The sequence below is a fragment of the Seriola aureovittata genome, chromosome 2 (genome assembly GCF_021018895.1).
Source record: "Seriola aureovittata isolate HTS-2021-v1 ecotype China chromosome 2, ASM2101889v1, whole genome shotgun sequence".
NCBI lineage: Eukaryota > Metazoa > Chordata > Actinopteri > Carangiformes > Carangidae > Seriola > Seriola aureovittata.
The window spans coordinates 20,941,358-20,951,982 of NC_079365.1; the positions used below are offsets into that span (position 1 = coordinate 20,941,358).

At 39.9% G+C, this 10,625-nt stretch overlaps 1 protein-coding gene across 1 annotated transcript in view; it reads right to left on the reverse strand.

The window, feature by feature from the left end:
• Window positions 1-7,684, reverse strand: part of ppp1r16b (protein phosphatase 1, regulatory subunit 16B) — a 103,848-nt gene extending 96,164 nt beyond the window's left edge. Inside the window, exon 1 of the mRNA XM_056396175.1 lies at window positions 7,494-7,684. The gene's annotated coding sequence lies outside the window, so the exon portion shown is untranslated. The remainder of the gene's footprint in view (window positions 1-7,493) is intronic.
• Between the last annotated feature and the right edge of the window lie 2,941 nt (window positions 7,685-10,625).

Here is a 10,625-nt window from a genome sequence, read left to right on the forward strand (position 1 = left end):
TACTGCCTGTTCCTTCTGTAAATTAATGTTGCAACTGGTGTTCAGTTCAGACACATCTGGGGGGGGATCACCAGCATCGTGTCTAGACACTTAAAACATTCGGTCTCCTTTGAGGATTCCTAAGAGGAGGCTTTCAGACAAACTTGTGCTCACTCATCAATATTTAAATAGACACAACTGTTCACACTTCAGTGTTTCTTTGGTTATCAGCATTTTTTGAGACCTTAAAACTCCTAATAGGTAAATTAGTGGTTAACAAAGTGTGGTGTGTGTGAGCCATACACTGGCAGATACCTCTATGCATACGTGCGCATTCAAAAAAAAAAAACAATAGATAAGTAACAACACCGAGGGCACAAACCACAATTATTGAGACACACGGATACACACATCAACCGCAGCCTTGGTACGACCAGGCACCGGAGTGTGCTGTCAATTTTAGACCAATGGGTGCAGAGTGCAGACAGAGACGTAGGACAGAGCAAACCAGACATTAAAGGGCCCATCTCAAACAGCAGAGGGAGAATTCATAAAAACAGTCTTCAAAAAGCATGCACACACACACACACACACACACACACACCCACACACACACACACACACAGAGAGGGACTGTTTCAACAACACTTCCTATGTTGGCTGAATTTTTCCTTTGAAGTTCAACAGCTGTGTTCGTCTAATCTAAGAGGCATTTTGCTCATCAGGAGAGAAGAATAAAAGCAAGACTCTTTATAGACACTGAGTATCTTTAGAGGCCTCATATTCAGAATCTGTTTACTATAGACTCTATGCAGAAAGGCTGGTAAAGCAATGTTTTAGATGCCTAGAGGAGAAGACATTTCATGCTTTCTATTCAATATGGATGTACCCTCAATAGGACCTAAGGATTTTTCTTGTACATATGATTAACCATGCGCTAAAGTCAAGCTACACCACAGAGGCTGAGGCTTGCTGTGTTTTTCTCAACAATGTGAGGAAAAAACCTTCACAATGCTTCCCTGGTCAAACGCCTCTGAGCTCACTTCCTGTTCACAGTGCTTCAGTGGCTTTGATTGGTTGGTCTACTTCTAAAGACACCATCTGCAGGAGATGTGGGGCTTTAACAGGGAAACATGCAATGACCTACAAATACAATATCAACCCAGTAAAGGATGTCAAAAAAACAAAAAAAAAAAAAAACACAGTCACAGAGGACACTCGATATGCACAAAAAGCCTCTAAATACATGTTCTACTTTTTCTTTAATGTCAACAACACACTGCGCTGCACGGACATCCATGTGCAGAAACACAGAGTAACACAGGAGTGAAAATCAAAACGTACCATTTTTATAATCTAAGAAAAGCTGCCTTGTTATAAGCTCGTTGACATTGTATTTTTGAGATGATGTCATGAGTTTTTAGGGGATTGCATGAGCCCAACTGCCTGGGCACATGGTGCAGGAAGTTTGGTGAGGTAGTGACTACTAGCAGGTTGTACAGTGGCTATCATTCGCTGCAGGGTTAAATAAAACTCTTTATCACAGTAAATGTAATTTTATATCACACAACAAATGTGAATATTTCAAATCCAAAAATCCATCAAATGACATACCCGACATATGAAGGTACTTCATCACATTAACACAAAAATCCTATTTAAATCTGCTTAACAATCCTGATTTTTTTAATTTGAAATATTGCCCACATTGACCTAATACCTCCAGAAATATATAAAGGAGAGCTTCCAGATCTCTAACTTATCTTGTCTCATGGTACATATCGTCACATCACCTCCCACTAATCGGTTGTGGACAGTTTTTGGTCATGGCAAAATAGATAAAACAAAACAGATAAGAGGAAAAGGGCCATTGCTGTTGACTTCCCATTCGGCATAAAGATGGTTTACATTTGGTTAGTGACTCAAATTCCCATGAACCTAAGTTGAACTCTGCATCAAAGCACCACACAAATCTACTCCACTGATCACAGCAATTGCACTGCAATAAATTTGATTTGTCTGAAATGTTCTTGTTACAAACACACGAGTGTATGGCATCTGGTAGCTGAATGGTTAATACTCATTCCCCATGTGATGATAGAAACGTTGCTGGTTTGACTCCTGCGGGGAAGCTTTGTTGCATGTCATGCAACACACACACGCACACGCACACACACACACACACGCACACACACGCACACACACACACACACACACACGCACACACACACACACACACAGAGAGAGAGGACTGATCGACCCGGATGGCGTGGTGCGAAAGCTCTTCTCTACAAAACAGTGATGTTTATGGTTTTATCCTCTCGGTGAGTGGTCACACAAGGGGCTCAGATATCCCAGCATCCATCAGCAGGGGATCCACCATTATGTCCACTGATCACTTAAGAACCCAAGCAGCCAAAATCCACCACTACAGGGACAATCTGGAAAATACTATAATCTAGATACCCACTTGTTTTAATTTGGTCTCATTTTATTTTGCACTGAGACCAGATACAGTTTCGTACCACTCCCGCACAGATGAAAATATACTGGAGCTGAACGAACAAAGCCAATAGACAGAAAATTTATCAACAATTTTGATGATCGATTCATCGTTTAAGGCATTATTAAACAAAAAACTCTGGTTCCACCTTCTCATTTTTGAATATCGGTTTGTTTTCTTAGTTATCAGCGATTGTATATTGAATATTGTTGGGTTTCGGACTGTTGGTCAGATAGAACAAGATATTCATTCTATGAACGCAATGATTATTAGATCAAGAAATTAGATAATGAAAATAATTGGTTGTGGACCTAAAATTCACATCGGAGTAACAGAAGGAAATTACATTCTTCTTGTTGCCACTCATTTTGAGGTGGTTTCTTTATCTATTTTATCTCTATCTATTCTGAGAAAACGTGTGTGAAAAATGACATATAATTTCACCTAAACTTCACGCCAAACCTGTTTATTTTGTTTATTTTATTTTAACACTGTTAAGGTGTGTATCAGAAATGGCCAAGAAATGTGGAGGTGAACTTTGAGGGTCTGTAAGTAGCCTTGATACCTGCCCTGAGACTTGCCTGTTTCCGTATTAAGACCACAGATTAGCAGGCAGCACCCGGTTGCTCGCTGTAATCAGAACGCTGATCTAGTGTAATCGCTTTTCGATAGTAAGCAAGCACACAGGTTTCAGGCACAGCTCAGAGAAGACATCTTAAGCAGCAGGAGGTCAACAATTCAAACATAAGAAACAGACTTCCTGTGAGGACTGGTAAAGGGAAATTGTATTTTTTTAAGGCAAAAATTAAAAAAACCCTCTTCAGTGGTTGTGTGTCTGTATTGACTTGCTTTGATGTCTGTAATAGACAGTGCCCAGCTCCAATCCGAGTCGTATTTAAGGATAAAGTGAGGCCGGTGTCTCTCAGTGAGCCTCCCGGGCCACTTCTGTTTCAATATTTTATGAGTAACAGCCAAATCACCGTGTCAAATAATTAAACATCAGTTAGGGTACAAAACTACAGAGAATATATTATGGCGGCAGCTCATCAGTGAAGAGGGAGTAGTGAAGGAGAGCAGTGGGGCTCCACAGACACTCAGAGAAATCTAATTTTGCCATTACACCATATACAGCCTAATGATTGATCGTCTGAAATACCAAAGGAACTGCTGGTCGTAATGTGGAGGACCGCAATAGTAATGTGTGTGCGTGTTTATTTGTCTGCAGTATGAACGATAATACAAGAAGGAACTGCATTATTATGCTTTCCAACATATGAGAAAACATGTGTTACTGTCCTACCATTACACCAAATACGCAGCTTAACTGCGTGTGGAAAGAAAGTATCATCACTCGTTCAAAGATAAGTTTGACTTTAGAGGCAGAACTGAGATAGTTGTTTATATCTCTGGTTGACTCAATACAACACCATTTCAGAAAACACTCCTGTATCCACCAAGGCTAAATCCATGATCAGCACAAAAACTATTACAGGACTGTATATCCTCTTTGAATGGCAAGAAACAAGGTTGGTGTATACAGAATATTGAAGATATTGGAGGCTTAGTGAAGATGTCCTCAAGTTGAAAATTGTGTTACGCCTTCCTAGTTGAAATGTTTTGTTATGAAATTTAAATCCAACACTGAATCCAAATGCTTTCAAATCCCTTATCAAATCCATTCAGTATGAGCTTTAAACAATTTGAAGCAACAAGCTTACCTGATATTGAACAACTTAACATTTGAACATTGAGATCTAAAGAACTAAAACTTGGTCTGCAACTAATGATTCATTAGTGAAAAACTTTTTGCTTACTTTCTCAATTGATCCATTTATCTTTGGTCTATATAGGTTTTCAGAATACACTGTAAAGATTTCCTACAGCCCAAGCTCACATCATGAGATTGCTGATTTTATCTGACCAATATTCCAAATCGTAAATACACTGAGTTTACTATCACATAAGAAATAGAGAAGAAGCAAATCATCACATTTGAGAAGCTGGAATGAGACAATGTTTGGGTCTCTCTGCTTCACCTAAAAGATTCATTGTATATGAAAACAGTAGTATTTCTCTGCTGATTGATTGATCATGCAAATGATTGGCCGGATGTATTACATATGTAATGATGAGGTGAAATACTATCTGAATGTATCTTATTGCCATTTCAAAATAAAAGATTCACCAGAGCTCAACAGTACAGCGTATATTACCCCTTGGACCCTAGAGCCAAACCCTACTTGCATTTAGGGCTGCAAATACAGATTAATTTTCATTATTATTTAATATGCTACAAATTCTTTTCAATTCATCATTTTGTCAATATAATAGTGAGAAATGCCGTTATAATTTCCCACAGACCGAGGTGACACCTGCAAATGTCTTGTTTAGTCTGATCAACTGACCGAAATCCAAAGCTATTCAGGTTAATATCATGTGTGACTAGGCCTGGATTGATATTCAATAATGTGAATATTGCAATATTTCCCGCCATTTTCAATATTTTTCCTAATATTGAAAAAACGATTTATTTGCAGCTGTAGTTTTGCACAGTCTGCCCTGCTGCCGAGTTTGAGGATTATTCTATTATCAAAATAACTACCGGCTAACTTTCTGTCAATTGACCAATCGATCAATCAACTAACTGTTGCAGGCCCAATATGCATTTTATCATTTTCAGGCTCTCTACACATGATCAGCTTGCAGAAACACTTTGCACCAGTGTGAAATTGTTTTCCTGTGGAGAGAGCAAAGATGCTAAGCCTCATAGCAGCGCTACCTTAGGCGCGACTAATAACTGCATCGCTGCTGTGCTTGAAGTTTTAAGTTTGACCTTGTTTTGTTGGTGACCTTTCAACCCACAACCAGTGAGAAGACAAGATCTGTGACGTATCCTGAAAGCAGCACATGATGGATGAAAAAGGTTTCATGCTCCCAAACCCTTCTTTCTTTACTCGTGTTCTTCTCCGAAATAGGACAACTGCCTTTCATCAGAACAGTCTTTGCTAAGCTTGTTGTTTTGTTTTTGAAATTCCCTGGGGCTTTCCTGCTACGTACCACACGTTGGTGACATAAACCTAAAATGCGGTTTGCCTCTGCACCCCGAACCACTAATCATAGGTAGACAGCCGAAGCATTTAGGCTGAGGTGACTGTTGAGCCTAGTTTGCGTTAAAAGTCTTCTTTGCATTGGGAGGTCCACTTGTGAACATCACACGTCAGAGCTGAAACAAGAAACGATATATTGTATATAGTTCAGCCCTGAACTTGTGCGTACATCATGAGGTGCACAGCAGAAAATACCTTTACGTAACCAAACATTACAATCTGGATGCTGGCATCAGATGATGGCATGTTTGCATGCTCAGATACACTTCATCACTTCTTATATGCATGTGTGTGTATGTACGGTATTGTGTGTATGCATGAAGGCAGATTGTACCGTCACTCTCTCACAGCCCATTTCTAACATGAGCCGACGGGCGGTGCAGATGCTGAGAGGAGCAGCAGGAGAAAGCGCTCAGGACGTCTCCACACATCAAACATTTAAAGGCCAACACTGACAGGCAGGGATACCACCTACCTTAACAAAGTGTGCATCTGGCACACTTTGTGAGGCGAATACAGCTGATGATGTTTTCCATCTTTTTTGTGTTGGTGTGTGAACGTGAGACAGAGCCTCTAAATGGTACAGTTCTGTTGCCTCAGATTTTTCATGTGGCCTAGTCTGTATTATAGGACTGATGTGATCAGTCATTTAAGTCATTTATCAAGCAATATTGACGGTCATTGCTTCAAGCTTCTCAAATGTGAGGATTTCCTGCCTGTCTCTGTTTTATATGATTGCTGGTTGAATCGTTTTGGGTTTTTTTTTTTTTAAACTAAAGCTTCACCCTGAGCTCTTGGGAAATTGTGATGTACATTCTGACATTTTATAGACTAAATAATCAGATAGACCACGACCTGAAGATTTATTGATAATTAATCAAACGCAAGTTGAAACCAGTCATGCATACCGCTTTTTCCAGCTTCTCAAATGTTATTTTATGTCATTGCAAACTGAATGTCTTTGGGGTTTGGACTGTAAGTCGAATGACAGAGTTACTCAACAAACATTTTAAGTAATTAATCATTCAAAAATGTCAAACATTTTCTGGTTCTAGCCTCTGGTTTGTGATGATTTGCTGTTTTTTGCTTGTTTGTTTTATATCATTTGAAATTGAATATGTTTGAATTTTGGACTGTTTGTTTAAATGACTGATTGATTGGACTCATTGATTAATTACTCAACCGTTTTACTTGAAAATGAAAATAAACGTTGGCAGCCCAAACTCCCCTATTGATCCAAAGTAAAAAACCCACATTATTGTATCACCCACATGAAATGGAGTAACTTCAAAGCATCAAGCATGTTGCACACAGAAGAGGGAGAAAAATGAAGGTGTGCGCATATTTTCCATTCAAAAGTTTAGAAGATGACACTGCTCCTCCTTAAAAGCCTCCGTTTACAAAACCTGAACATTCACAGCCTTTGGGGAGCTCCTCGCGCTTCGGCACAGCGACTTATAAAGTAAAAACAAAAGAAAAACCCCTACAGCTTTCAACCATTTCAAACTGTGTCCAAGTGTCCCAGCAGCCGAGGCAGCGGCTGTAAAAACGCTGCTGTAGGAAATGCCATGTGTAACGTTACAGCGGTGTAATGGCAACATCCCGGGGAGGATGTTGAAGCCACTCTGCTAAATCACAGACCACGGAGCTGAAACCTACAGACGCCAGCAGCGGAAGCGACGGTTTTCGCAGGTTTAGGTGCACGTTATGGAGGCGTTTGGGGACCCTGGAAAAGCGGTAAAGTGAGCTAGCTAGAACTGCTCCAAGAAGAGTCGGACATGCCTCTCTCCTCCTGCCGCTTTTTCCTCTACTGACAAAAAATCCCCTTCTTCCCCCTCGTTTAGTTGCAAGCTCACTAACCACCCAAAAAAAAACTGTCAACATGTCTAAATTTCTGCACTCACCTCACTCCGGGTCGAGATGTTCACATGGAGGCGAGAGACAGCGGAGCCCCGACAGCGATATCCCGGAGGTTTAAACTTGTCCCGTTAGTAAAGACACAGTAGGGCTGGTAAGAAACGCTTAGTGTGTGACTATGTGTGTGTGTGTGTGTGTGTATGTATGTGTGTGTGTGTGTGAGTGTGAGTCTGCAGAGTCTCTCGCTCGCTCGCTCGCTCGCTCGCTCGCTCGCTCTCTCTCTCTCTCTCTCTCTCTCTCGCTCTCGCTCTCGCTCTCTCTCTCTCTCTCTCTCTCTCTCTCTCTCTCTCTCTCTCTCTCTCTCTCTCTCTCTCTCTCTCTCTCCTATCCAGCACCAAGTCACTCCTTCCGGGCGGGGCTGAGAGGGAGGAGGAGACTGAAAGGCGGATGCAGCCACAGTGAACGGCAGGAGTGCACAAAGTGGGGCCCTGAAACAGCCCCACCACACACACACTCACACACACACACACACACACACACATATGTACACATGTTCCCCTCCACCTCCCAAACTTAATTTTCAAGTAAAAGGAGCAAAATTTGACTGATTACAACTGGTGCATCCATTAGACGGTGTGAGGACTCATTGTAAGTATTGAGGAAAGTTTTCCCACAAAGCTAGTATTTTGTATATATTTGTTATTTATCTTTTCTCGTTGTTGTTGTGTGTGTGTTGTGTAAAACATACTTTTAATCAAATAACCTTCCACCCACCTGTGTGTATGCTCTGTATAGTGCATGTGATGACATCCCTCTTCGCATATGTGTGTGTCATCAGTCCGAACAGAAAGGCAAACTCGACTGGCAGTGGAGGAGGGGTCAATCAGCTTTTATTAACGGGTTCACCCACATTAAAAAAACCCGCTTGTACCTATTAATTTGGGTGGAAAAGGGTTTTAAGGAAATATCCTGTACAGTGTATTGATGTAATGTGATGTCATTTTATTGAATAATTACATTTCATTCTGCACATAATATTATGTAACTGTAGTAGTTGCAGATAATAAATCTACCCATACATTATTCAGCGGTTGAGTCAGATGTTTCTTACCATATGCATTTTTTTAAGATTGTATTGCAGGGAACAGTTTCTAAAGTAGGAGACACTCAAACTTAAAAAAAAAGTTTTGCGTGGATTCAGACTCCAGACACAGTCACAGACTACACTGGATGTCTGCACAGATGGCTGGTCATAAATCTTAGGCTGCAAGCAGACGGTCAACAGATGACAAAGTTTACATCACACGGACCCTCACAACCACATGGACATGAAAACTATAAATTAAGCTTCAATAGTCCTTGTGATCCAAGAAGCAGATCCTGGCAGTCTGCACTGTGTCTGAGCCCGCCCAGACTTAATAAACGCATGTAAAACTTCCTGTTTAAGCTGGAATTGAGTATCTGTGAAGATATACAGTTAGTAAATGTCTCAGTGTAGTTTTACAGACAAGTAGAAACACAGCCACCTGAATACAGTCCTTGCACATTCACCTAAATGCAGCCAAGAGAATAATCCTATTAATGATAGTGTCCACACCCCTGGTCACCCTTAGTCAGTGTGTCAGGTTCTTGTACGCCAATATACCAGCTTGCAGGTATATAGAGGTCCTCACTAAATATGACCTTTGGAAATCCATAGCCCAAATCTGAACTGCATAAATGCATTTTCAAATGAATAGACCCAGTCCCAAAGCGACCCAATACAGTGAGACAGGCTCCAAAAATAGACCTGAAGATAATCAGACCCAAACCAGTAGCAGTCAACCTGAAAAGACCCTAACAGAGAGCAAACACCGATACTAGCAGAAGCTTGATACCACCACCAGCTAATGAGCAGTGAGGGTCAAGAAGAGGGGCAAATTCTGTGTCGTGCCTCATAAAAGACATTTTTTCTCCTACCACACTGGTGGCAAGTTTGCATGAGAATAGAACAAGCCACAAATTAGACAAAATATATGTTGGACCCGACCTGAGTCAGATCATCCAGGTCAGATCTCAGCTACTGGAAATTGATAGGACCCATCTTGCACCACTTGTGTAGCCCATTAACCTGCCTCTGAATTGTAGCCAGATATTTGTTTGGCTGTGCTTTTTTTTATCAGAACTGTGAGCAATCACTGACAACTTGTGTATATCAACATACTTAGCTGATAAAGTTGATTATAATTCTGTGCTGTTCTACATTCATGAAAAAATTTTGCACACTTAAAGACTGGCTTAAATAAATATGGATGTTGCTGCCTCAAGACTATTAAAACAATAGTTTTGGGTAGTAGTTAATGATTCAATGACTAATTCTTTTTTTGTAGCACTAGATTTACTGTTCCAACAAGTCATCCTGATAAAACAATAGTTTTCCACAGACTTTCAATTTAATTTATTATTTAGCAGTATTTTTACTTGTCTTAAAGCTCATGAGGTGTCAGAAATACACAGAAGTTGAACATAAAATTAGTGCCTTATCTGCGCCACCTCTCTGGTGAGACAGTAGACCATGAAAGAGTCTAATGCATATGAAAAATTAACGCAGTCTCTGAGATTTCTCTCCCACTCTTTGGGATTTCCCTTATTTATTTCTGTATCTTTTGTGTCTTCTTTACTTTCTAATTTCCTCTCCTTCTTGTCTTGCAGAGATCTGCCTCTTGGTACATGAGAGTGGTGCTGTTTCATAAAAAAAATTCCTCAAATGCAGCAAAATGTACGAGATTTCACCCACTGACTGATTTGTTGAAAATAAATAATTTATGCCGCAATTGAAAAATTTATAATTAAATGACTCTTTAGGAATGGAGAACACTGAAGATTCAGATTCAAATGTTTTATTTATCTCATTCTCAAACAATATGCATAGTGAAAAAGCAGGGTGGTGCGGTTTTGAGGTTGTGTCAAAAGGCTAGTGTTCAATGAAGAATGTAATTAATAGACAATAATAATTAGAAAAAGAGTATAAATAAGAAGTACAGAAAGAAATAAAAAGGATAAGAATTAAAAAAAAATGATTTGATTTATGTGTTAAAAGTTGTTTTTATAAGTACAAAAAATAAATATGTCACAGGCAAATTATGAAATAATATTTTATACACGTGACAGGCACAAAGGTGTAGAAGTTTCACTGAGGA